Consider the following 25,228-nt stretch of genomic DNA (forward strand, 5'->3'; position numbering starts at 1 on the left):
CAACTTTATATAGTAATGTATCCTTACAACATATCCACTGGGTTCAATTTCCCATTGATTCGAGCCAGGAGCTGCACTACAGCTGACAGCTACTTAATTTTCCACTTGCTAAGTGTAAAAAAGTGGCACAGCACTATTTCTTGATCTCCCCAACTCAAAGAAACTATTGCAATAATTCAAGGAATGGGGACAACAGGCAGAATTACATGCCACAGAATCATTTCCCATTTTTTGTTTTAATTTGTACAAACACTGGCTAAGAAAAGGCAGATTTTATCTACACCATAAAAAAGATATCTTTCTTAGCCAAGATTTCCTCTCCTCATTGATTCCAAGTTTCATGTTACAAATTCCAATTGTGCATATTCCAGAAGAATATAGATAAAGTTACCCCTGCTACTTCCTGCATTTATGTTACTTTCATCAATGACTAAAGAAATTGGTCACTACAGTCTTCACTCCATTGCCTGAATAGTAATCTATTTAATGTTTGTACCCACAAATAAAAGATGTATTTTAGTTTTCGGCACTACTATCCACTATCATCCTCAAAAAGGAAATATTACAATGCAGGAAGTAGCAGGGGTGACTTCAGCAATATTGCTTTGGATTAAACACGAGAATTTATAACTTGGAATCAATGAGGACAGGATATCTCACCTGAAAAAAAGAACTTTCTCTGCAAAAACTACTTACTTTCTTAACATGAAAACAGTGTGATGCTTGTTTTAAAATTATTTTAAAGAAAAACCACCATCTGAGATTATATAACACTTTAGGATTGAGTGTTGCCAACAAACACTTGTATTACAAAAATAAAAATACCTGGAAAAACTCAGCAGGTCTGACAGCATCTGCGGAGAGGAACACAGTTCACGTTTCAAGTCTGTATGGCTCTTCAACAAAACTAAGGAAAAATAGAAGAGAGGTGAAATATAAGCTGGTTTAAGGAGGGTGGGACAAGTAGAGCTGGATAGAGGGCCAGTGGTCTATCCAGCTCTACTTGTCCCACCCACCCCCTTAAACCAGCTTATATTTCCTTAGTTCTGTTGAAGAGTCATATGGACTCGAAACGTTAACTGTGTTCCTCTCCACAGATGCTGTCAGACCTGCTGAGCTTTTCCAGGTATTTTTATTTTTGCTTTGGATTTCCAGCTTCCGCAGTTTTTGCTTTTAAACACTTGTATTATATCCCTTTGTCTAGCATTTAAGCAGAGGTATTAATCAACAAAGACTTATATTTATACAGTGCTTTTAACGTGATAAAATGTCCCAAGGCGCTTCACAGGTGTGTTATAAAATAAAATTTGACACCAAACAACATAAGGAGATATTAGGGCAGATGAACAAAAGTTTGATCATAGAGATAGATTTTAAGCAACGTCTTATAAGAGATATGAGAGGTAGAGATGTTTTGGGATGGAGTTCCGGGGTTTAGGCTTTTGACAACTGAACACACCGTACCAATGATGGAGCGATTAAAGTCGGCAATGCTCATGCAGCCTGCATTAGAGGAGTGCAGATATCTCAGAGGGTTGTAAGGCTGAAAGAGATCAGAGATTAGGGCGAGACCATGGAAGGGTTTGTAAACAAGGATGAGAATTTTAAAATCAAGGCATTGCTTAACCAGGAGCTAATATTGGTCAGCAAGCACAGGCGTGGTGGATGAACAACAGGTGGGCAAGTTAGGACACGGGCAGCAAAGTTTTGGATGACCTCATATTTATGGAAAGTATTATGTGGCAGACCAGTCAGTAGTGCAATGGAAATTAAAACAAACTGGTAAATGCCTTTGTTTAACAAGAGGAGAGAGGAATATTATTCAAACACATTAAACAGTTGTTTGCAAAAAATATCAACAGTAATTTCTAGCCTAATATATTTCCTCAAACTGTAGCAGGCAGTGCTAAACCATTAATAAAATAGGAGAGCACACAGTGTTAATTTTATCAATATCCTTTCTTATACACCACAAGCTAAAGATAAAGAAATAAATTGTTGCTCAGCAAAGGAAATGATGTGCACCAAGAAGCTTCTAAAAGCAACCCTGACTGATAACATTTCTACAGGTGGTAGAGGAACCTGCTGGGCAAAACTAACATATGCCCCACTCAGTCTAGTTACTCTGCATGAAGTTACAGTAAAGAATTTACTCTGTTCACATGACCCAAGATCTGCAGATCCCCAGGTAGTTGTTTAAAAAGAGCCCATCCACAGGAGGTTCTTGCATCTGCCAAGTTGATGATTACAATCTTATCTTTGTCACTCCCCATGCCATTTTTATCTCTAGAGAATTTTATATTTAGCAGCACAGACAACAGCTCACCTGCACTCAATTTTCAATGCAGCTCTTGTTCTTCAGTGTAAAATGTAAATTAATAAAATCAACAAAGGTCATGCTTGATTGTAACAAAATTGAAACTGGACTAAGGAAACCAATTCAGGAAATATAACAAGTCATTCAAAAATTTCAGAAATGAGGAAGAAACGAATTTCAATTAGATGAGGCTGGGTCTGAGCTTTTGAAGTCCCATCTCAACTTTTTGAGTAAACTTCCGCTAGAATCAGGGAATGTGTTCCAATTATAACAATGGAGATTGTTCTATTAAGACATAGTGACTTAAAAATTTACTGGTACTGAAAAACTTGAAAAAAATTTCCTTAGCCACTCAACTCAGGCTGAACCAAATAGTATAAAATCTTAGCATCCTGTTTGAAGGAGAGACGAGGTTCAAATCTCACATTATATATCCACCAAGGCTGCTTATTTCCATCCCCACAATATTTCTTGCCTCTGACGCTTCCTCATCCTCAATGCTGCTGAAATGGTTATTTATGCTTCTGTCATCTCTAGACTCAATTTCTCCAAAGTCCTTTATGCCAGCCTCCTTTTCAGCACCTTTGATAAATTCCAATTTGTTTAATACCCAGCTGCCCATATCATATCCTGCCTGCCCAATCTCATTAATCTACATTGGATTGCTATCCCCCCAATTCATGAAATTTAAAATAACAACCTTTGGGAGAGTGCTCTGCCCTTGCGGGTAGATAGACACGAGTACTGCTCCCTACGAGGCAGGATTCTTAAAATATCCAACCAGACAAGAATAAAGCCACATAAACATAATTCTGTTTGGCTAGCATGTGAATTTAGTTAATAATCTTTATACTTCAGTGTCTCCAAACAAACTTCTAAATGCAACAAAGCAGAAACAGGGTAAGTTAGCAAACAGAACTGTGTACTTCTTCAGAGGCAACAAGGACTGAAGGAAAAGGCACACATTAAAAAAAAACCTCTAACGGCTCCTTAGCAGGTAACTCAAATGCCACAAGTAGTAAAGGAGGCATGGATGCTAAAAATGAGAAACATAACTGGCAGTGGAATGCAGACAGCAAATATTTATGCTTTCAAAATTACTTCCTCAAAAGTGCAAAATGATTACATTTCTCATGGATTGAAATCTTAGCAAACGTTATGGTTTTTAGCTCAATTAATATGTCAAAATAGACTTTTATTTTGCTTGTACTCCAGCACTACAATCTTCCTGGAACACTTCAGTGGCAGTTAGTTTCACATTATTTCACATATATTCAATTGACAAACATTAGAACAAGTGGAAAACAAATACTAAACAGCATGCCTTAAAATTATACTTCCATTTTTTGGAATTAAAAAATTGCAACATTCAGTTTAAAATAATTAAGCTAACCAACACTGACAAAAATGAATAGTAATAGATAACCTCATTCAAGATTTGTCCATAATGTATATGAAGTTCAAAATGCTCTGCCTGATGCTCCTCATCAAATTACTTTAAGGTAAAAAACAATGAAGAACTTCCTGCATCGGTGATGACCACTAGCTGCTGACAGAGAGTTCAATTAGTAGCCAGAAGAATGAACATTTAAAAATCGATACTAATCATTGAGCACTATAAAGCCTCTCTACAAATTCTATCTCTCATTATTTAGTCACCCAGTTTATACAGCATGCTCCTGTACAGGAATTTTGAACTATTTCTAATGCCAGGAATGAAGATAGCTTCAGCAACCTAAACATCAAAAGGAATAATTGAGACTGCAAGAATCTTTAGCTCCTTTTCAGGTTTTGAAGGAAGTTGTCTTGGCAAAAACATACTTCAACCTTAACTCATTCTTGGATATTGCTCATCTAGAATGTTACATTGAGAAAGATGGGTCCTTTCCGTTGAATAAAGAAATAGGTAGGTCATCTTGTTTATGTGGTGTTGCAACTACTCTCTCAAATACAATTAAATCTAACAAACGTCACTGAATGGTTACCAGATTTCATTCTTTATAACTAGTTTCCCCTGGTGAAAATTCTGGATTGAATCCTCATTATATATTACATTTTTAAAAAGGGTTCCATTTTGTGTTTCCACTTAAGTATGGCTAACACACTCAAAGCATTTTATGGGATTGTTTCAAATCTAGCTTCAGCAATCCTAGAGTGTGTGGCCCATTACTGAATTCAACTTTCAAGAAAAGCACCACAGATCTGAATGCTAACAATAACTGAACCAGATTAAATATTGTCACAATCAACCACCTAAGATCATTTGAAAGGCAGAACTGGATGCTGTCAGAATCAAATTAGTTCGAGGTAAGAATTGAACACTATTAAAAGTCAATAGATCATTTGAAGAGTAAATTGGGATCTAATCCAATCTGGCTAATTACTGCCTGATCAGTCTAGTCTCGATCATCAGCAAAGTGATGGAAGGTATCATCAACAGTGCTATCAAGCAGCACTTCCACAGCAATAGCCTGCTCACTGTTGCTCAATGTGAGTGCTATCAAGGCCGCTCTGCTCTGACGTCATTATAGTCTTGGTCCAAACATGAACAAAAGAGCTGAACTCAAGAAGTGAGGTGAAAGTGATTTCCCTTGACGTCAAGGCAGCATTTGACCGAGTGTGGAACCAAGGAGCCCTGGCAAAATTGAACTCAATTGGAATCGTGGGAAAACTCTCCACTGGTTGAAGTCATTCCTAGCTCAAAGAAGATGGTTGTGGTTGTTGGAGGTCAATCATCTCAGTCCCAGGACATTGCTGCAGGAATTCCTCAGGGTGTCCTCGGCCCAACCATCTTCAGCTGCTTCATCAAAGACCTTCCCTGCATCACAATCTCAGAAGTGGGGGTGTTTGCTAATGATTGCACAGTGCTTAGCGCCATTCGCGATTCCTCAGATACTGAAGCAATTCATGTTCTTATGCAGCCAGACCTGGAAAGCCTTCAAGCTTTGGCTGATAAATGACAAGTAACATTCACGCAACCAAGTGCCAGGCAATGACTACCTCCTACAAGAGAGAATATCACCATCTTCCTTTGACATGCAATAGCATTACTATCGCTGAATCCCCCACAATCAACATTCTGGGGGTTAACATTGACCAAAAGCTTAACTAGCCTAGTGGTATAAATACTGTGGCCAGGATTTTCCCTGATATCGGCAAAGTCTAATATCGGGCCGGGAAATCGGCGTTTGACCCGCCAACGGCAATGGTGGAATTTCACCATGTATCGGGTGGAACATTGTTTCAAAAAAATCAGAGGCACGGGTTTTACACTGGATCGCTGGCGGGGCGGCCTCGGATTCGCCTGCCCCGTCGTGACCCCAGAGCTTCAGTAAACTGGGCACCACATTTAAAGGGCGCCCCTGCACAGAGCTAGCACTTTCCAAGTGATAGGAAGCTACTGGGAACTGATGGCTACCAAAGCTAGGAAACATGCTGCCTCCAAATTTAGCAAGCCTCCCTTGAGCACCTACTGGATGCAGTGGAGGCCCACCATGATGTCCTCCACTCCCACTCTGGGCAAAGACCAGCAAGCAACGTCACCACCAATCCAGCTTGGGAGGCAGTGGCAGCTGTGGTCAGCACCAAGGTACTCGAAAAGAGACCAGCCACTCTGTGAAGAAAGAGGGTGAATGATCTCCATTCCAGGATAAATCACTCTTCTCATCACTCTCAACTCACACACTCATAAACCCGTCACACATCCACTGGGAACTCACTCTGCCAGCTCAAGGGACATCGCCACTCGCTCTCTCACGCACACCTTCATTTGCCCTGCAGATTTTGTCCTCATCCCGTCCATGGCACCACACACCACCCACACATGCCAGGCATCTTTCTCATCTGGCCTGGCCGGCGTCCTGCTTACACTCTCTCCATCCGTCTTCTTGCAGGACAAGCTGGCACACAACAAAAGGGAGAGGTCCCAGGCTACTGGAGGAATGCCCAACCTCAAGGTCCTGACAGACTTTGAAAGTAGAGCAATTCAACTGGCCGTCGAGGATGTGGACCATTCCTGTGTTGACAGTGAGGTTGGCAGCACCCAACCAAGTGAAGATCCAGCAGTGCAACATCCATCAGACAACCATGCTGTGAATGATGTCTGCTGTTTCACAGGCCACTGCCACACACTAATTATCTCCCCTTTCTTTCACAGGCACATGTGGAAAGCAGCCGAGGGGTCCATGAGCCAGGTCCTTGAATCCAGCCTTGAGACCACAGAAAAAGAATCTGCAGACACCGACATTGAGGACGTGTCACAGCGCTCAGCCACACTCTCCACCAGCGCAGAGACACACAACTCGGTGGGACCTCATTCTGGAGTAGCGTCGGAGTCATAATCCAGTGAGCACATCACATTGTCTGATCTACAGCAGGCAGAGGCAGGGTCATCCCAGGGTGCCAGCATTTGGAGGATTGCTAGAGGCCAGGAATCTGCTGAGTTTGAGTCAGATGAGGAGCCTCTGGACCCTGTCATACCTCAGACAAGCTCAGGAACATTGGGAAGGGATGTCTGCTGCGCTCCTCAGATTGCAAGGCATGATGGAGGATTCCGTCCGCCTTCAGGTCAAGGTGATAACGTCGGCATGCCAACGCATGGAGGTCAAAGCTGGTAGGGTGGTAGTCACCATGGAGTCAGCCAGGAGCCCTCAGGCACCCATAGGGAGGAGGATCAGGAGGTACACATCCCGGGGCCATCCACCCTGATGACTCCAGGAGTGACCGGCCCATCCAACTCCCCTCTTCCTATGGCCCCAGCAGTTCCAGCTCCACAAGTCCAGGAAGGTGGCATTGCCACACAGCAGGACCCTGAAACTAAGCTGGCCCCCCAGGTCTCGGCCCTCCAGAGGACTCATGCCAAAGTCATCACAGACAATAGGGCGGCGCAATCAGCAGGCTGCCTCTACCTCCACTGTGGATGTCAGAGATGCGCCAAGACATTGTGGCAGGGTGAGAAAAGTCAAGATGCGGTTGCACAACGTGGGCAGGAGTGTTAATCACTTGTATGTAATGTTGACCATTGTAAATATACTCCCAAGAATGTCTCCTTGCCCATGGCTCCCTGTTATGATGAATACTGTTCGTGTCACTCAGATGTGAAACCTTGGTTCCTGTACAAAATTAAGGCAAGTGCCTCATTGTAACTTCTCTCAGCAGCAATCAGAGGCATGGGGGTCATCAGGCATTTGCAGGTAGCCCATGCCCCCAAGGAGCCAACCCTGCAGCCTGTGTTATCCCTGGAAGATGTCAGGGATCTGAGACCTGCTGAGGATGTACGAATTGTGGATGCCTCCAGGATATCTTGCACAAGCCTGCATGATCCGTTTGTTATGGTCATAGACCAGTTGAACATTAAGAGAGTGGAAGCCTTTGTGGTCCACATACTGGACTGCTTGTTGCCAGGGAGATATTAGAGCCACATGGTTGCAGTCGATGGCACCCTGCGTCTGTGGTAATCCAGAAATCTCAGCAAATCCCAGGACTCTGGCGTCCTGGCTCGCCTGATCTCTGTCGAAGTTGACAAAGTTGTGTGCCTTGGCAAAAAATGGCACCCGTGACCTTCTGAATACATTTCTGGGTGAAAGCTTGTCAGGTCCTGCAAAGGTCCCAGTGAAGCCCTGGAAGAAGCCACTGCCATAGAAATTCAGCGCAGTGATCATTTTCACTGCCTCTGGCAGTGGATACCCTTCGAGTTTCCAGGGTGCCAAATCCCACAGAAGGTGGCACATGTGCGTGACCAGTTCCCTTGATATACGCAGTCGTCAGCGACACTGGTTCTCGCTCATCTGCAGGTACCACATGTGCCATCTATGGACTTTGGGTCTAATGAGGTGCCTACAAATGATGGCTCTCTGGGGTTCATCCTGAGTGTGTGGGGGAGGCCCTGCCGCCCCTTGGTCTTGAGGGGTCTACTCCTCCCTTAGGCAAGCCAGGTGCCTCCATCACATTTCTTCTCCATCTTCTCTCCTGCCGAGAAGCAATGAGGCAGAAAACGAGATCACCAGGTTCCATCTTCCTGATGATCTCCTCACTGCAGAGAGAAAGAGAGAAATGCAAGGGTCAGCAATTGTCTCCAAAGGACCACTCTTGGTCAAGTCATCACCTGCAGCTGCCTCTCAATGCCCTTTCATGCATGCCGGAGAGTCCTGGCCACCACATGAATGCCCAGTGTTTAGTACACATGATGGCTGACCAAAACACCACCCACCACACTCCACACCACATGACCAAGTGGCGCCAGATTCCATCACTCGACTGCATCCTGGACTCTCATTGCAGGCACAAGCCTTGAGCCTGCACTCCAAGGCTTTGTAGTTCACTTGGGCTATGAGGGTTCCTTTAATGTCTACTTAAGCATAATGCAAGGGATGAGGAGCACATCCCTCCGTCAGTGTTCCATGGCCACTTTTCCCAAAGGGATCTTCAAGCTTGCCCAGTCGCCCAATGGTTCTACAGCACCACAGCACTCATTCAATTCTGAAGTCGCGCACAAGGGGTTAAAAGTAGAGGAGAAATCATTGGCACCCTCAGGAATTAGTGCTGCTTGAGTGGGCACAATTTCTTGACTAGCCTGACTCCAAGCATGTCAATTGATCTTAAGCTAGACGGTCTCAACTGCAGAATGGTGCTCATCTTTGACATGTCTTCCATTTGCCTGGCCATTTTCTTCCCCCATGCTCAGCATATGTTAATGTGCAACCTGCCTTCTGTGTTGCCAAGACCCCACTCTTGCACTGTTGCCCTTGCCCTGAGGTTCCCTTCTCTACGGCACTGTTGCTCTAGCCCCAGTACCACAATCCAGTCATGAAGAAGTGCTTTGGAAACTTGCCTGTGACCGCCACCACCCCCACAGCCCCCCACCGAATCTGCGGAGCTGCTTCCTTGCATTGAAATCGTCACGAGCACTGCACTAGGTTGTGTGCACTCACCTCCAAGTTCCCCTCGAAATTCAGGTCGCCAGGTGCACGCCTTTTAAAGGCAGTTGTAAGTCATGACGTTCTAAAATCACACCAATGTGGGATTTAAATTTGACGTAGGGGAAGTGATTCCGCCGAATGGCCACAATATTGATGTGAAAATGTATTCAAATTAAGTTTCCAAAGTCCGGCGGCAGGAAACGTGGCCCGCCATTGACGGGAGGAGGGGACAATCGCTTCCCGGGTTTATGTCGCTGGAAAATGTGCCCCGGGCCTTCTCATGAGCTTTTCCAAATACGCCATCCTGATCAGGTGTGGAAAATCCCAACCTGTGGCTACAAGAGCAGGTCAGAGGGAATGAAATCTGCAGCAAGTAACTCATCTCCTAACTCCCCAAAGCCAGCCCATCATCTACAGGGCACAAACCCCCAAAGTGTGATGGAATATGTGCCACCTGCCTGCATGAGTGCGGCACCAACAACATTCGAGAAGCTCCACATAATCCGGGACAAAACAGCCTGCTTGATCACCCCATCCACCACCTTAAACATTCACTCCCTTCATGTCACAAGGCAATGCACCTTTATTTTTGAAAATATGATTTTTCAACTTTCAATTGACTAGAAATTTTGTAATTTGAATGAGACAGAACAAACTACTTAAAAATGCAAGGCTACTTTCCAAGATGAAGGTGAAAAACAAACAAATCACCCTCAGGGGAATGTGAAGAGAGAAACATTTCCTATAATTTAGAGATTTATCGAAACTCATCACTCTCTAAGGAAAAGACATTCAAATGCAAAGTGCTGGATATTGAAATAATGGCTGGCACAGACAGACCCACGCAAAACCCCTTGGAAATACACAATGGGTGAAATATTTCAGGGCAAGACTGCCAGCCACTGTTGGGAAAGATTTCAAGAAAGTGGGCTGTCACTCATCAGAACTGGAAGTCCCTTTTAGATCAGTTCTCCCAACTCACTCAAACAATTATAATTGACTTAAGTCTTAGAATTAAGTTAAAGAGTACCCCAGATCTCACAAAGACATCTTCATATAATTCCTGCCCATGAGAAGATAAATCTCATGCCTTTCTAAATGACCACTACTGCAAACTCTGCTTTTGGTTACTGCAATGTTATCAAAATCATCAGTGTATATCTGCAACTTAAGTTATGGCCCATCCTTGTTCAACTGTGTTTCAGTCTAATTGCCTCTCTTCAAATCTTAAGACCTATAATCAGATGATTTTGGGCCGTGTGCACTTTTTCTTTTAAAGGTGTTATTCAACTGTTCCTCATTTTTTTAGGACACCATGTAGAAAAAAAATCAGAGAGGTGGAGTTTGCTGATCCATGCAGTTCTTATGTTCTTGGGCCCTGAGTTTTGGTTTACTTTAAATCAGTAAGATGAACATCACCTCTTACAATGTTCTATTTCTGCTCCTTAGAAAGCTGCAATTCAGGTTTCAGCCAAACAGTTAACTGTCTACGTTGTGGGTCTCAGTCTAGCTGTCACTCTACTGAAGCCCCCCAGGAGACAGCCGTGCATGTATCCAGAGCTCTCTCCCAACATTAAAGATGTTAGAAAACAGAAATGGGAGAATAATCACTCCATAAACAGAAATTAAGATCAAGTAAGTTTAAAAGATGCCCAAGGGTCTAACTCCTGAACATTTTGTAAATCAAGCTTGACACCACACACTCAATATGATGACAAATCCAATCAGTAAGAAAGACTTGCCTCCAGGGAGTCTAACTTCAGTGTCAGGTTGGGTCCTGACTTCAGATTTATATTCCAAGTTTGGCACCTGTGTCAAACAAGCAAAAGTGCTGAATTTGGAGTATAAGCCGGAGAAGTCTCAATCCAATTCCCAATTGATATGGATCAATGACACAGAACCATGTACATTTTGTCACCAAATTAGCTGTCTCACCTAGACATACCATAATGATGGCACATGTGGAAAGCGTTCTCATGAGGCCAGGATATACTGTAAAAATAACAGTGATCAATTGTGCCCACTGTTACTTATGTGCGAACAAGACAGAAACTTCAGGTGACACAGATGTGCAAATAGTTACAAAAATAAACAGAAGTTGCTGTGCTTGATATGCCATTTCCCTGTAAACTGTGCAGAAGTAGCACTCTCCGGATCCCCATTCAAATGCATTGGACAGTATGAAGTTCTTGTACTTACATGGTAGACATGAACTAAACTCACCGCAGAATTAGGGCTTACCCATTTCAATGCATGTACCCTTTGTAATTATGTGATAAGTCTTTATTACTGCGAAACAAACTCCCTGGCACCAAAAAATAATTTTTACAAGCATGTAGTTCCGTTTCTTTGGCTTTTAATTGGTGTTGGAAGATTCTTTTTAAATTACATTCTTCCTACAATTTCCAACTCTTTCTCTCTCTCAATCCAATCTTTCTTTCTCTATTTCCTTTTGTGCCTGATTTGACATTGAATTCACTACACTCAACTTATACCTCCTGCTTCAGACTTTTGTTATGATTGCAGCTAATGTTACTACCAGACAAGCAAGATCCCAGGGTGGAACCCGGCTTGATGGATCCTAACTTCTGTTTTTTTTGTTTAGAAATGTGGAGTGTGGCTACTGGACAGATTCACAGGTGTCAGCTGATGAACTTTTAACAAAAGAATAAAACATTTATTAAACAATACTGCTTCATCCACAACTATACCTTTGCAGATATATACAGATTCGTAAAGGTAACACAAGTTACAAAAGCTCTCCTATAGTCTCGTGCTCACAGCAAGTATACAACCCATGTAAACCAATAGGTGATGTGTGGTCAGGCACACCACACTCTGAAACCAAGTGACAGATGCTATGGATCCCTCAACAAAACCCCCCCAAACACTTGTCACACCGTGAGCCAATCGGTCTCACTGAACTCTGTCCTTCACATGAGGGTTTCCAATCTCCACTCTCAAAGAACTCACTTTGGAATCTTCTCCCAAACAATGCTTTCCCTCAGACACCTTCCACAAGGTTCCATCTCCAGGGTTTCAAACTCTCCTTCTGATGTTACTATCCCTTGGATCGCCACGTGCATTCAACCTTTCTTCCATGTGCTCTCTCTCAGACTCAGCTGTGCCAATAGAACATATCTGCTTCAGATGCCCATAGTAAAGAGTTACAGACCTTTGGCTTTCTCCCTGGATCCTCTGACTTCTCACAAGCCTATGTTACTTTAAGTCTGAATCCTGCAGCTTTCTCTCTTTAAGTTTGGAGTCTTTTCCTCTGCTCACTGCTTTCATTTCCATTGAACAGGGTCTGGTTCCGGATTCCCATCCTTGTTCTTTGACTTAAAGGGCTTCTTGGGGTCTTCTCCCTGTAGTTCCCTCTCCCAGTAGATTGCAAACAACTTGGTATCTCCCTTGCAATCCAGAACTCACTGAACATTCACTGTTACTTTAACTATAGAGCAACTCATTGAGGATTCTTAGGCTTATTTCACTAAGCAATATGCTAGTATGTCAGCTAGACAGACTTAAACTGCTTCCTCCACCTTAGAGCATAATCACCACCTGAACGCAAGCTGCTTTCGGTTTCTCGATGTGTGTGTGGGCCTCCTGTTGCTAGGCAACAGCTCAGTTTTTTCTACTTTGTGGTTGTTTTAACTCCCCTTCAAGAGTCATAAAATCTCATTATAATGAGGACTGAAAACTAAAACTCAAATTCCCCCTTTCCTTAACACACAAATACAGAAACACAAATCAAACTTAAACTTAAAGCTAAAACTCATTCCTAACACCCACAAATACACATATAACTTACTTAAAACTATCTCTAGTCCTAACATTCTGTGCTATTAAAACAAAGGCTAGCACTTATAAAGTATTTTTCACAATCACCAGATGTGTCAAAGCACTTTATAACCAATTAATTTTGAAAGTATAGTCACTGTGTAATGTAGGAAACATGGCAGCCAACTTACGCACAGCAAAATCTCACAAACAACAATGTCATAATAAGAAGATTAACTCTTTTTGAGATGTTGAGTGGGGAATAAGTATTGGCTGGATCACCAGGACGTACCCCTCTGCTCCTCTCTGAATAGTCCCACACGATCTTTTATGTTCACCTGAGGGCAAATGGGGCCTCAGTTTCATGTTACAGCTAAACCTACACTTTGGAATTTGATTACAGTGGAGGAAGGGTACTGACTGCTACGCCCCACTCTTTCATTTGTTTTCACGTGATCCCTGAGGCAAGGAAGATCCAAGACATTTGGATAGCTTCGTAGCTGCAGTCAATGACCAGCACAGGGTGTTTCTCTGCTTCACTCTTTTCTGCATTCCACTGAGGGTTGCTAATCATGGTTTATGCCATGACAACACTATGGGGCAAGGCGAGTAGGTAGGCCCCAAGAACTCCCTAAACCAGTACTAGTATTGAACTTGTGTTGTTGGCATTATTCTGCACCACACCTTTGCCAACTGAACTAACTGGCCCCGCTAAAGGCCTAGATAAGAGCGGGTAGGATGCTCCTATTTTCCCTAACATTGAGATCAATAACTAGAAACATAGATTTAAACTAATTTGTAGAAGGATTTAAGGGAAGTTGAGGAGAAATTTTTACCCACAAAACTGCCTAAAAGGATGTAAAAGCAGAAACTCCCACTGCATTTGAAAATATCTGAATACACAATGAACAGCTGTAACCTATAGGGTTATGCAAACTAAAGCTGGAAAGTTAAATTAAGATTGATAGTTACGATGGATCAAATGGCTCCCTACTGTGCTGTAAATTTTCTATCATTTTTCTAATGACTCATCTGAAATATAGCACCTCTGACAGTGCAGTACTCCCTCAGTTCTGAACTGAGTGTCAGCCTTGATTTTTGTGTTCAAGACCTGGAATAGAGATTGAATCCAGAACCAGAGACGAGTGCACTACCAACTGAGCTGCTGCTGACACCAGTGTTCCTCAACAATTCTTCACAATTAAGGAGATGGACACTTGCTTGCCCTGTTTACACAGATCTCAGCTGCCCTGTGAAGGGTGCTACATTGTTTGCATGTCACAAAAGCAGCAATCTGCTGTGAAAAAGCTCATGGAAATTAACCAGGCAAGGGTATGTCTAGCGAATGGCAGGAGCGTTCTTTCACAGATTACGGTAAATTCTGGCCCACAATGGGATACAATAAAAGAAGCTTTACTCTGCTCGTGTTATGCCTAACCTCAGACTGCCTCAGACTGCTACCGAGCACAAAAATCCATCCAACATTTTTTCTAATTTAACCTGCTACAAATTATCTTAAATTAATGTCCACCCATTTTACAAAGCACTCACCGCTAAACAGGCAGGCTAATTGTTAGCTAATGTCAGGCAAAATTTTCAAAGTTGTACTGTCACATTGTTCATGACTATCAGTTTTCTTGAAATGATACAAGATCTGTCTCATTGTCAGGGACGGGCTCTTCACCGGCAATTCATTAGTGAATCTAACTAGTTTACCTATGAGGTTAGTAATGCGAGTAATTTTAATATTACAACTCTAAATGTGCAAATGTCATGCAAGTGCATAAAAAAATTTCATTCCGTTGGATGACCAGCCAGTCATCCATTTTGAGACATAGGAAAACATTCCAGACTGTCAACTTTATTGTCGTAGTTTGAGGTGCCATCTTTTAGATGAGGTGTTCAGCTGAGACACCATTCACAAGTCCAGAGGTATGTAAAATCTCACATCACTATTCAAAGAAAAGAATTTTCTCTTAGTCAATATTCACCTCTGAACTACACCACCAAAACAGAAATAACTACTAATCTACTTTGATGCTTTCAGGAATTTACATGATATAAATGCAAGTTCTTTCTTCCTTCCCAACCTAAATGTCACCTCATCCCAAAATGGAAATCAATAGCGTTAGTCTTCTACACAGCCAGTATGGAGCCATTAAATGCAAATTAGACAAAAATACTTCAATTTTGAAATGACATCAGTACCTCAACTTAAATTGTAAAACTAAATGTATACAATATATTCTGTGACAATAAGAATCACAATCGGAGACAAAGAGCAATTCCATTACACACATTGCCCCTCTCATGCAATAAGGTACAATACACAACCAAAAACAATTTCTCAGAGCAATGAGCTGTATGAATAATTTAAGGATAACTTTCACAATAAATAATTTACATGGCTTATTTCATAGAATTTTCAAAAAGAAAACCAGTTTACAGAAAACTATTGATAATACTGGTGAGGTATAAAAGGGAAAGATAAAAATTTTGAAACAAAATCAGATTGGTTATTCAAATTAGATTTGGGCACACAAGCTGAAGTGTAAAACTTCCTAACAAACTCGCAATTTATGTTTGCAATGAATATTAATATCTCTTTACACTACAAAAATGGAACACAAGGCATTGCAGAGGATACCCAATTGAGAATAAAGTACATAAAGTGTACAATTTTGAAATGTGTTCTCAACATTGTTAGTGTTTAGCTTACCAAAAACTCTAGCTTCATAAAATTTTCAAATGCTTGTATTTGGCACAGATATAGTTACGTTTACACACATTACGACTCAGTCATGACCAAATCACTTGCTTTTGTTTCAGTTCACTCATTATTGACTACTATATCCATAGGAATGCCAAGTACAAAACAACGTGCAATTATGTAGTACCTGATCAGCTGCTTGGGAAGTCTCAAAACATGTCACAATCGATGAATTATTTTTTTGAAACTGCTGTTCCGTAGACAAACGCATCAGGCAATTTGTGCACAGCAAGCTCCCACAAACAAATTAACCAATGACCAGTTACTCTGCTTTTTATGATGTTGGTTGAAGGAGGAAAGTTAGAGAGTAGACCACGAAAACATCTTGATGCATCCAGCTTTTCAAATAATTATTCATTATTATAATAGGTAAATACATAGTAAAAGGGTGGTGAAAGAGGAGTGGAACCAATTAGGGACTTAAAAGGGAATTTATGCATGGAAACAGGGCATGGCTGAGATACTAAATGGGTACTTTGCATCTGTCCTTACCAAGAAGATGCTGCCCAAGTCATAGTGAAAGAGGAACAAAAACAAAAATTGCTGGAAAAACTCAGCACATCTGACAGCATCTGTGGAGAGGAAGACAGAGTTAATGTTTCGGGTCCGTATGACTCTTCATCAGAACAAAAGAGAAATAGAAATGTGGTGAAATATAAGCTGTTTAGAGGGTTGGGCAGGTGAAGCTGGTTAGAGGGTCAGTGATAAGTGGAGGCAAAGAAGAGATTGCCAATGATGTCATAAACAAAAGGCCAAAGGAATGTTGACGGTGGTGATATTAGCTAAAGGATGTGCTAATGGTGACATTAAGGGTAGAAAACAGGATGAGCAAGTGACAGATGGCCCTAGTGGGGGGAGGGGATCGAAATAGGCTAAAAGGTGGGGATAAAACAATATGGAAATAAATTGTAAAAATAATAATAGAAATAGGTGGGAAAAGAAAAATATATATATAAAAATATTTATAATAATTATTAGAAAAAGGGGGATAAAAAAGGGGTGAGGATGGAGGAGAGAGTTCATGATCTAAAGTTGTTGAACTCAATGTTAAGTCCGGAAGGCTGTAAGGTGCCTAATCGGAAGACGAGGTGCTGTTCCTCCAGTTTGCGTTAAGCTTCACTAGAACTTTGCAGCAGGCCAAGGACAGAAATGTGGGCATGAAAGCAGGGTGGTGTGTTGAAATGGCAAGCGACAGGAAGGTCTGGGTCACCCAGTCTGCATTTGGTCTCTCCAATGTAGAGGAGACTGCATTGGCAGCAGCGAATGCAGTAGATTAGATTGAGGGAAGTGCTGCTTCACTTGAAAGGAGTGTTTGGCCCTTGGACGGTGAGGAGAGTTGGGGAGGGGGGGAAGGGGCAGGTGTTGCACCTTCTGCGGTTGCATGGGAAGGACCATGGGAGGGGGTTGAGGTGTAGGGGGTGATGGAGGAGTGGATCAGGGTGTCCCGGAGGGAACAGTCCCTACGGAATGCCGACAGGGGGGGTGAAGGGAAGATGTGTTTGGTGGTGGCATCATGCTGGAGTTGGCGGAAATGGCGGAGGATGATCCTTTGAATGAGGAGGCTGGTGGGGTGATAAGTGAGGACAAGGGGGACCCTATCATGTTTCTGGGAGGGAGAGGAAAGTGTGAGGGCAGATGCACGGGAGATGGGTCGGATACGGTTGAGGGCCCTGTCAACCACCGTGGATGGAAAACCTCGGTTAAGGAAGAAGGAAGACATGTCAGAAGAACTGTTTTGGAAAGTGGCATCATCGGAACAGATGCAACGGAGGTGAAGGAACTGAGATGGGGCCCTTACAGGAAGCAGGGTGTGAGGAGCTGTAGTCAAGGTAGCTGTGGGAGTCGGTGGGCTTGTAATGAATATTGGTGGATAGTCTATCACCAGAAATTGAGACAGAGAGGTCAAGGAAGGGAAGGGAAGTATCAGTGATGGACCATGTGAAAGTGATGGAGGGGTGGAAATTGGAAGCAAAATTAATAAATTTTTCCAGGTCCAGACAAGAGCATGAAGCAGCACCGATGCAGTCATCGATGTACCGGAGAAAGAGTTGTGGGAGGAGGCCCGAGTAGGACTTGAACAAGGAATGTTCCACATACCCCAAAAAGAGACAGGCATAACTGGGGCCCATGCCAGAACCCATAGCCACACCTTTGTGAGAGAGGAGTTGGCTATGACATTTGATGAGCTAAAAACTGATAAAGGGGAGGTTTTAGAAAATCTGGCTGCACTTAAAGTTGACAATTCACCAGGCCCAGATGAGATGCATCCAGGTGTATTAGGGGAAGTAAGAGCAGCACTGGCCATAAGCTTCTATGCTACACTAAAGGTTAATATGCAAGATAAAGGCTCATGGAGTCAGGGTAATATCTTTCCATTTGCATGGATAGAGGATTGGTGAACAGAGAGGAAGCAGGGGGTGGGGATAAACAGGGCATTTTCAAGTTGGCAGGCTGTGACTAGTGGAGTGCTGCAAGGATCAGCGTGAACGCAGCTACTTACAATCTATATTAATGATTTAAAAGGAGAGGCCAAGAATAATGTATCCAAAAACAGAATTACCTGGAAAAACTCAGCAGGTCTGGCAGCATCGGCGGAGAAGAAATCAGTTAACGTTTCGAGCCTTCATGGCCCTTCGGCAGAATTGAAGCATAGTTAGAAGAAGGGAGAAATATAAATTGGTTTAAGGTGGGTGGGGGGGGCGGGGGGAGAGAGAGAGACATTGAGGGTGTGGTGATTGTGGAGATGAGCAGATAATCAAAAGATGTCACAGACAAAAGGGTCAAAGAGGTGTTATGTCCGAGAAAAGTGCTAATTAAGAATGGAAGACAGGATATTCAAAGTACAGCTCTAGTGGGGGTGGGGGTGCCATGAAGGCTCGAAACGTTAACTGATTTCTTCTCCGCTGATGCTGCCAGACCTGCTGAGTTTTTCCAGGTAATTCTGTTTTTGTTTTGGATTTCCAGCATCCGCAGTAGCTTTTAGCTTTTTGTTTTTATAATAATGTATCCAAGTTTGCTGATCATACAAAGCAAGGTGGGAATGAAAACTGTGAGGAAGACACAAAGAGACTGCAAAGAGATATAGACAAGTTAAGTGACAGGGCAACAAGATGGCAGATGTAATGTGATTTTGGGAAGTGTGAGGTTATGTAGTAAGAATAGAAAAGCAGAGTATTTTTTTTAATGAAATGAAACTTTCTAAATGTTGATGTTGAGAGAGACTTGGATGTACTCATACAAAGAACACAAAGTTAGCATGCAAGCATATCAAGCAATTAGGAAGGCAAATGCCATGTTGGCCTTTATTGCAAGGGGGTACAGGAATGAGGAAATCTTGCTACAATTGTACAAGGCTTTGGTATTGTGCACAGTGTCCATATTTAACAAATACTTACTTCTGTAGCAGTATAGCAAGGGTTCACTAGATTGGTTCCTGAGATGAGTGTTGTCCTATAGTGAGAGGCTGAGTAAATTAAATAGGATATACAGCGCAGAAACAGGCCACTCAGCACAACAGTCCTTGCTGGCGTTTATGCTCCACTACAGCCTCATCCCATCTTTCCTCCTCGGATTGTAACCATCTATTTCCTTGAGCAGGTTGGCCCTATGCTCATTGGAGTTTAGAAGAACGAGTAATTTTATTAAAACATATCAGATTCTGAGGGAGCTTGACAGGGTCAATGCTGAGAGGATCCTGGGGGTAATCTAGAACTAGGGGGCAGATTTTAAAAATAAGGGTCTCCCATTTAAGACGGAGGTGAGGACAGATTTCTTTTCTCAGAGGGTCATCAGTCTTTTGAACTTCTCTACCCCAATGAGCTGTGGAGGTTGGATCATTGAATGTATTCAAGGCAGAGTGAGACAGTTCTTTAGTCTACAAAGAACCCAACGGTTTCGGGGGCCAGCAAGAAAGTGGAGTTAAGGCCACAATCAGGCCTGACATGACCTTACTGAATTGCAGAGCAGACTCAAATGGCCAAATGGACTACTCCTGCTCCTATTTCTTATATTCTTAACCACTTTCCTCACTTTTGTTTCACACGTTCCTTCCTATTTCACTTTTGAGCCTGGAGTTTCCAAGAGGTTGACCTGTTATTTAAAACATAGTTTACCTAAAATCAGTCAGACCAGTGCAAAAGATCGAGACATGCAGATTATACCTAGTGCAGATCGAATTTCCACAATCTCCTCTGCTAAATTAAAAGAAGTTGACCCAGTCCACAAAACTAGCCAAACTCCCAGTTTGAATTAGTCACCATAGCAAGTTTTTACTAATTGCACCCGTTTGTGTCTTTTGAGGAGGATCTGAAGATTAAGGGTTTTTTTGTTTTTAGACACAAATAAATGTCATTTAAAAGCTTTCAATTTTTCTTTTAATTTGCTAAGAAACTAATGACTTAACTAATGTAACTTTTAAATGGTTATGTACAGATTTTTTAAAGTCATTTTCAGTTTTTTGAAATCGGGTTACTTATAGGTAGTGGATTAGGGGTGCTGATTATAAACATTTTTAATGATAAACCCACGTTCAGTTGTATTCATAAGACTGAACCAAGGAATTCATAATAAGAAAACATTTTTTGTGTGTTAAGTGTTCAAAAAAAACGTCCAATTGCACTGATTCATGGCAGATTTTACATTCAGCAATATGAAAATAAGTTTGAGCACAAACCTCAGTTCTAAAAACTGACAGTTCTGGGCACAATTTGTGTCCGGATGGCCGATTGCGCACAAAGCAAAATCTCTTGGCTCTTTAACTTTTAGCCAATCAACAAAGCATGACCGCAAGTGCATGATGTCAAAGGGTCATGCTACAGGAACTTATAACAATTACAAACTGTCTGCCAAATGCAAAATGTTTAATATATCATTGACATCATTAATAGATAATAGTTTAGCATTTTTATGCTGCAAGAAACAAAACTAACAAAAATATAGACTAGTGGATTCAAGCAGCCATTTACCTACCTACCATTCAAAATTAATAATGCACTCGAGTGGACAGTAACACAGGTTCCTGCCAAGACATTGCCAGCCTCAGAAAAATGTTCAGCGTTTTTTGTTTCAAACAACATCAAGAAATATAAGTTGTCCACTTGGGACATCCTGAGGTCATGAAAGGTGATATAAAATACAAGTTTTTCGTTTATTGGTGCAATTTTTTTTGTTTGTCTACAATGAAAAGATAATGACAATTTTCGGTAGGCAAACTGCAGGGCCCTGGGAAAACATTAACATTTCACTTAAGAATCCTGTAATTTTTTTAAGTTGCAGCATTAAACGCTCAAAGTTTAATCAATTAACAGAGTTCATTATTTAAAATCAAACCTACATTTTTGTACATTTTCCAGAAAAATCTTTAAAAAATCATGTCTGCTGAACATCAAATCAACAAGGTGTTACAAAAATAAATCTGGTACTTTGCAAGTTTCAAAGAAATCTTTTGAGAAGGCTAGATCACACCAAAATAAAAGGCTGTCGAATGCTAATTCTGCAAGTAAAGCAAGGAGAATGAATGGGGCAACAACATTTAGTGAGCAAACTACTCAAACTGAAATACATGCAACTCAAATTATGCTTATTATGCTCGTAATGAATTGTGAATGTAGTCCCCAAATGAGGTAGTATGCCCATATAAAAATTTCAGTTTAATTTCCAGTAATTGCTTTTGGATTCAGAATTTAGCATAAACATTAGATGAGGAATACATTAGAAAATAGATTAATCAAAAACTCTGATCAATTGCTGAGATGGCAATTTGTTCTGAAATCAATATGTCTTGATCAGGAATTAATAATGGCAGCCAGCTAATGAGAAACTTTATAATATTTTACCTTGCCATATCTTAATGAATCTGTGATATTTATTACTGCACAGGAAATGTTGTATCTAACCTCTTAAAACAAATCCCATCTTTTCTCTTCTAATTTAAAAATTACCAATTTTAAATACAATAACAAGTGACCAAGTTTGAAAAACTGTAACTGTACTATGAGTTTAAAGAGGTTCTGCTATTCCAGTGCAAAGCTCCCTGGACTCTTCAGGCTAGGCCTTGATGAACAGAGCATTTGCTCATAAAACAAACAATTTTGGTCAGAAATATTAACTTCAATTAGGAGAATTTCAAGCAAAATAGACAAAAACTAAGTTCATTATTTGTGATACGGGGAAAGAGACAAAACAAAAAAATGTCTACCAAGTGTCTGGTTTGGCTCAATGGTAACATACTCATCTCTAAATTTAAAAAGTTGTGAATTTAAGCCCCATTTCAGAAATTCCAGTCATAATCTAGCTGACATATTTACAATGTTCCTATGAAGCGACACGGGGTGTTTTATTATGTTAAAAGCACTATATGCACCGGAAAGCCCGTGCAGACACGATGGGCTGAATGGCCTCCTTCTGTGCCATTAAGATTCTGTGATTCTATATAGGTTTTTATTTGTTGTTACTGACACTTCAAAGCAGTTGGAAGTTCCATCTTTTGGATCAGACATCAAGAGATCCCATCTGTCCTCTTAAAACATCAATAAAACAGAGTTTCTGGTCATTTACCTCATTGCTTTTTGTGGATCCTTGCTGTGTTCAAATTGACTGCCATGTTCCCTTACAACAATAACTAAACTTCAAAAGTACTTCATTGGCTGTGAAGACCTTTGGAACTTCCTGAGGTTGCGAAAAGTGCTATATTAACACAAGATTTGTTTCTTACCTAAAAATGCTTCCTATTTGAGTTCCCTAACTGAATTGCAGCACAGAACCACCAGCATCACCAAAGCCTTAGTAATGCATAAGCACATTGCAAAACGTTGGCTCACAGGGAATCAATAATTAAATTCTCCAAAACAACCCATGAGGACTCGAAACGTCAACTCTTTTCTTCTCCGCCGATGCTGCCAGACCTGCTGAGTTTTTCCAGGTAATTCTGTTTTTGTTTTATGATTTCATAATGTTTAATATTATTCCACTGATCAATATTCCAGTCCACCATTCAGTCCATAAATATCAAGTGCCAAACAATTTCAATAGACATCCTGCCTAAAAATAGAAAAGTGGTTCAATCCTAGAAACATGTTTTTTTGATTTTCAAGATATACACCACTGAGCTTCATAGGGTATTGCGATTAATATATATCAACAGTTAAGTGGAAATGTGAAAATACTTTCCTCCCAAGATCTTCAAATTACTCTCCACAAATATTAGCATATGCATAACACTGCTGTACGTTGTTCTTCTGACAGCTATTTTAATGGAAACGTCAACCATTCATTTCAAACCTGCAAATGGGACTTGTGATGACATTTGCATCCAATTCCAACTAAGCCTCCTTAGTATTTTGCCTGTAGCAAATAACTGTTGACCTTTAAACAGCTGTTATGGCCCATAGATAGCACCTATTCACAGCTTGCCTCTTTCAATCAATGGTGACTTACTATTCATCGGTATAGATATTATTCACAGTATAGCAGCTGGGGCAAACTTTCAGCCCTTAACTACTGTTTAGGTGATACTGCTTCAACAGCTAATTAGGATAACTCCTCACAGCCACACAAAAAAATTGGCTGTAGAAAAGCGCATGACCACTAATGAAAAAGATGGTACTGGAAATACTGCACGCTAAACAAGTGAACAAAAGGTCTGGATTCTAGTATTCAGTTCAGCAAATTTTTCAAAGCCAAGAGGGATTTATACACCATGATGTAAACAATACAGAAATGGGAACAATAAAGGAACAAGGACTGTGATAATTGTTTCCACAAACACAAATCTAAGGCAACTAGAACTGGAAAATATTAAATACAACATAAGTGAAGGAAGGAAAAATTATTGCTCATCCTAGCTTTGTAGAATTGGACTGAAGTCTGATTCCCTTGTTGGTTATTCAGAACTTAGACAGAAATGAATATCAAAATCTATTAAGATCAATATTAAACAGACGAAGAATTAATGAGGGGAGTACAATTATCCTACTGATTAATTGTCACAGTAGAGCAAAAATAACCACATACATTTCAGCTATGAAGGTGCTGTGGCAGGGTCAGCCGTAGCTCAACGGCAGCACTCTCACATCTGAATCAAAAGGTTGTAGGTTCAAGTTCCACTCCCACTCCAGAGATTTGAGCACAATATCTAAGCTGAAACTGTAGTGCAGTACTGATGGAGTGGAGTTATTGTCTTTTGGATGAGAAGTTAAACCAAGGCCCCCCACGTACTCTCTCAAACGGGCATAAAAGATCCCATGGCACGGTTCGAAGAAGAGCGGGGAAGTGTCCTCAATTCATCCTTCAACCAGTAATAATAAAACAGGTTATCTGGCCATTATAGCACTGTGGTTTGTAGGAGCTTAATGTGTTTGCAATATTACAGCATTGGCTACAATCAAAAAAGTATTTAATTGGCTGAAAAGTGCTTTGGGATGTCCTGTAGTCATGGAAGGTGCTATGTAGCACTTTATATATGAGAGTCATTCTTTTCTTTTATGCAGTCTGCAAAGATGCCATACAACCAACCGTAGGTGAAAGCACCAGCCAGCTACTAGAGTCCGACATTCTGGTATAAAATTCAGACCAGACTACTGACAAGCAGGATTTGAAAAATTTACTGTATCTCATTCACACTAGCAATCACAAATTTAAATTTACTTCCGTGAATGACCTGTTTACATTATGTCAGTGTCTCCTAAGTTATTTTATAACCAAACATTTGCTGGTATCTTTCAAAATTCCTATTCTCTTCAAATTTCTGTGTTAACAATATTGATTTAAGAATTTACAACTGAATCTGTTGAAGCCTCAGAATCAACCCATTAATCTTGTGACATCATATCTCCCTTTAAATCTCAGACCAATTGGAGGCCCTCTTCAAACATATCTTCAAAAGTAGCACGTTAGTCACAGAAATGGTTTCTCGCAAACTTCTAAAACTACCCTAAACCTGGAATGGCAAGTCTTGGCATGGCCAATAATAAGATCCCTACTCAAAAGCCAGTCAATAAATAAATTCTGATCTGCAAGGGCTCTTCTGAACTAAATGTTAACAGAGTGAATTTTTGCCAAGAGATGGTAAGGGTATGAATTTGGTTTCAATATTAACCCAGTTTTCCAAGGTGATGTGTTCAAGGAGGAAAGCTAAATGCAAGAATGCAGTGCTGGTGGGAGATTGCTCAATTGCCACTTCTGTAACTGTGAAACATAATCCCCCAACCCTCCCCTGACAAGTTACGTCATGTCAGAGAGAAAAAATAATGTAAGGAAGATTAGGATTCAATTCTTGCAGGCTTCCAAAAGAATGGAAAGATTTATATTTAAATGGAAAAAAGTGGTCCAAACAGAATTATTTAGGCAACTTATCTGGTTACTATTCTGGGAGTATAACACGCAGCATTGAGCAGAAAGAAAAATTCAAGATGAAATTTATAAGGAAACTTATAAGGAAATTTGTAT

The 25,228-nt window shown here is 41.1% G+C and overlaps 1 protein-coding gene across 5 annotated transcripts in view; it reads right to left on the reverse strand.

Annotated features, from left to right (window-relative positions):
* The window catches only part of suclg2 (succinate-CoA ligase GDP-forming subunit beta), a 405,981-nt gene that overhangs the window by 313,641 nt on the left and 67,112 nt on the right, over nucleotides 1–25,228 (reverse strand). The window contains exon 1 of one of the 5 annotated variants that reach the window (XM_078543682.1): nucleotides 22,340–22,552. The exons of the other annotated variants lie outside the window; for them this stretch is intronic. The gene's annotated coding sequence lies outside the window, so the exon portion shown is untranslated. Of the gene's footprint in view, nucleotides 1–22,339; nucleotides 22,553–25,228 lie in introns of those variants that run through there. 5 annotated transcript variants of the gene reach the window in all.

The sequence above is a fragment of the Cetorhinus maximus genome, chromosome 6 (genome assembly GCF_964194155.1).
Source record: "Cetorhinus maximus chromosome 6, sCetMax3.hap1.1, whole genome shotgun sequence".
Taxonomy (NCBI): domain Eukaryota; kingdom Metazoa; phylum Chordata; class Chondrichthyes; order Lamniformes; family Cetorhinidae; genus Cetorhinus; species Cetorhinus maximus.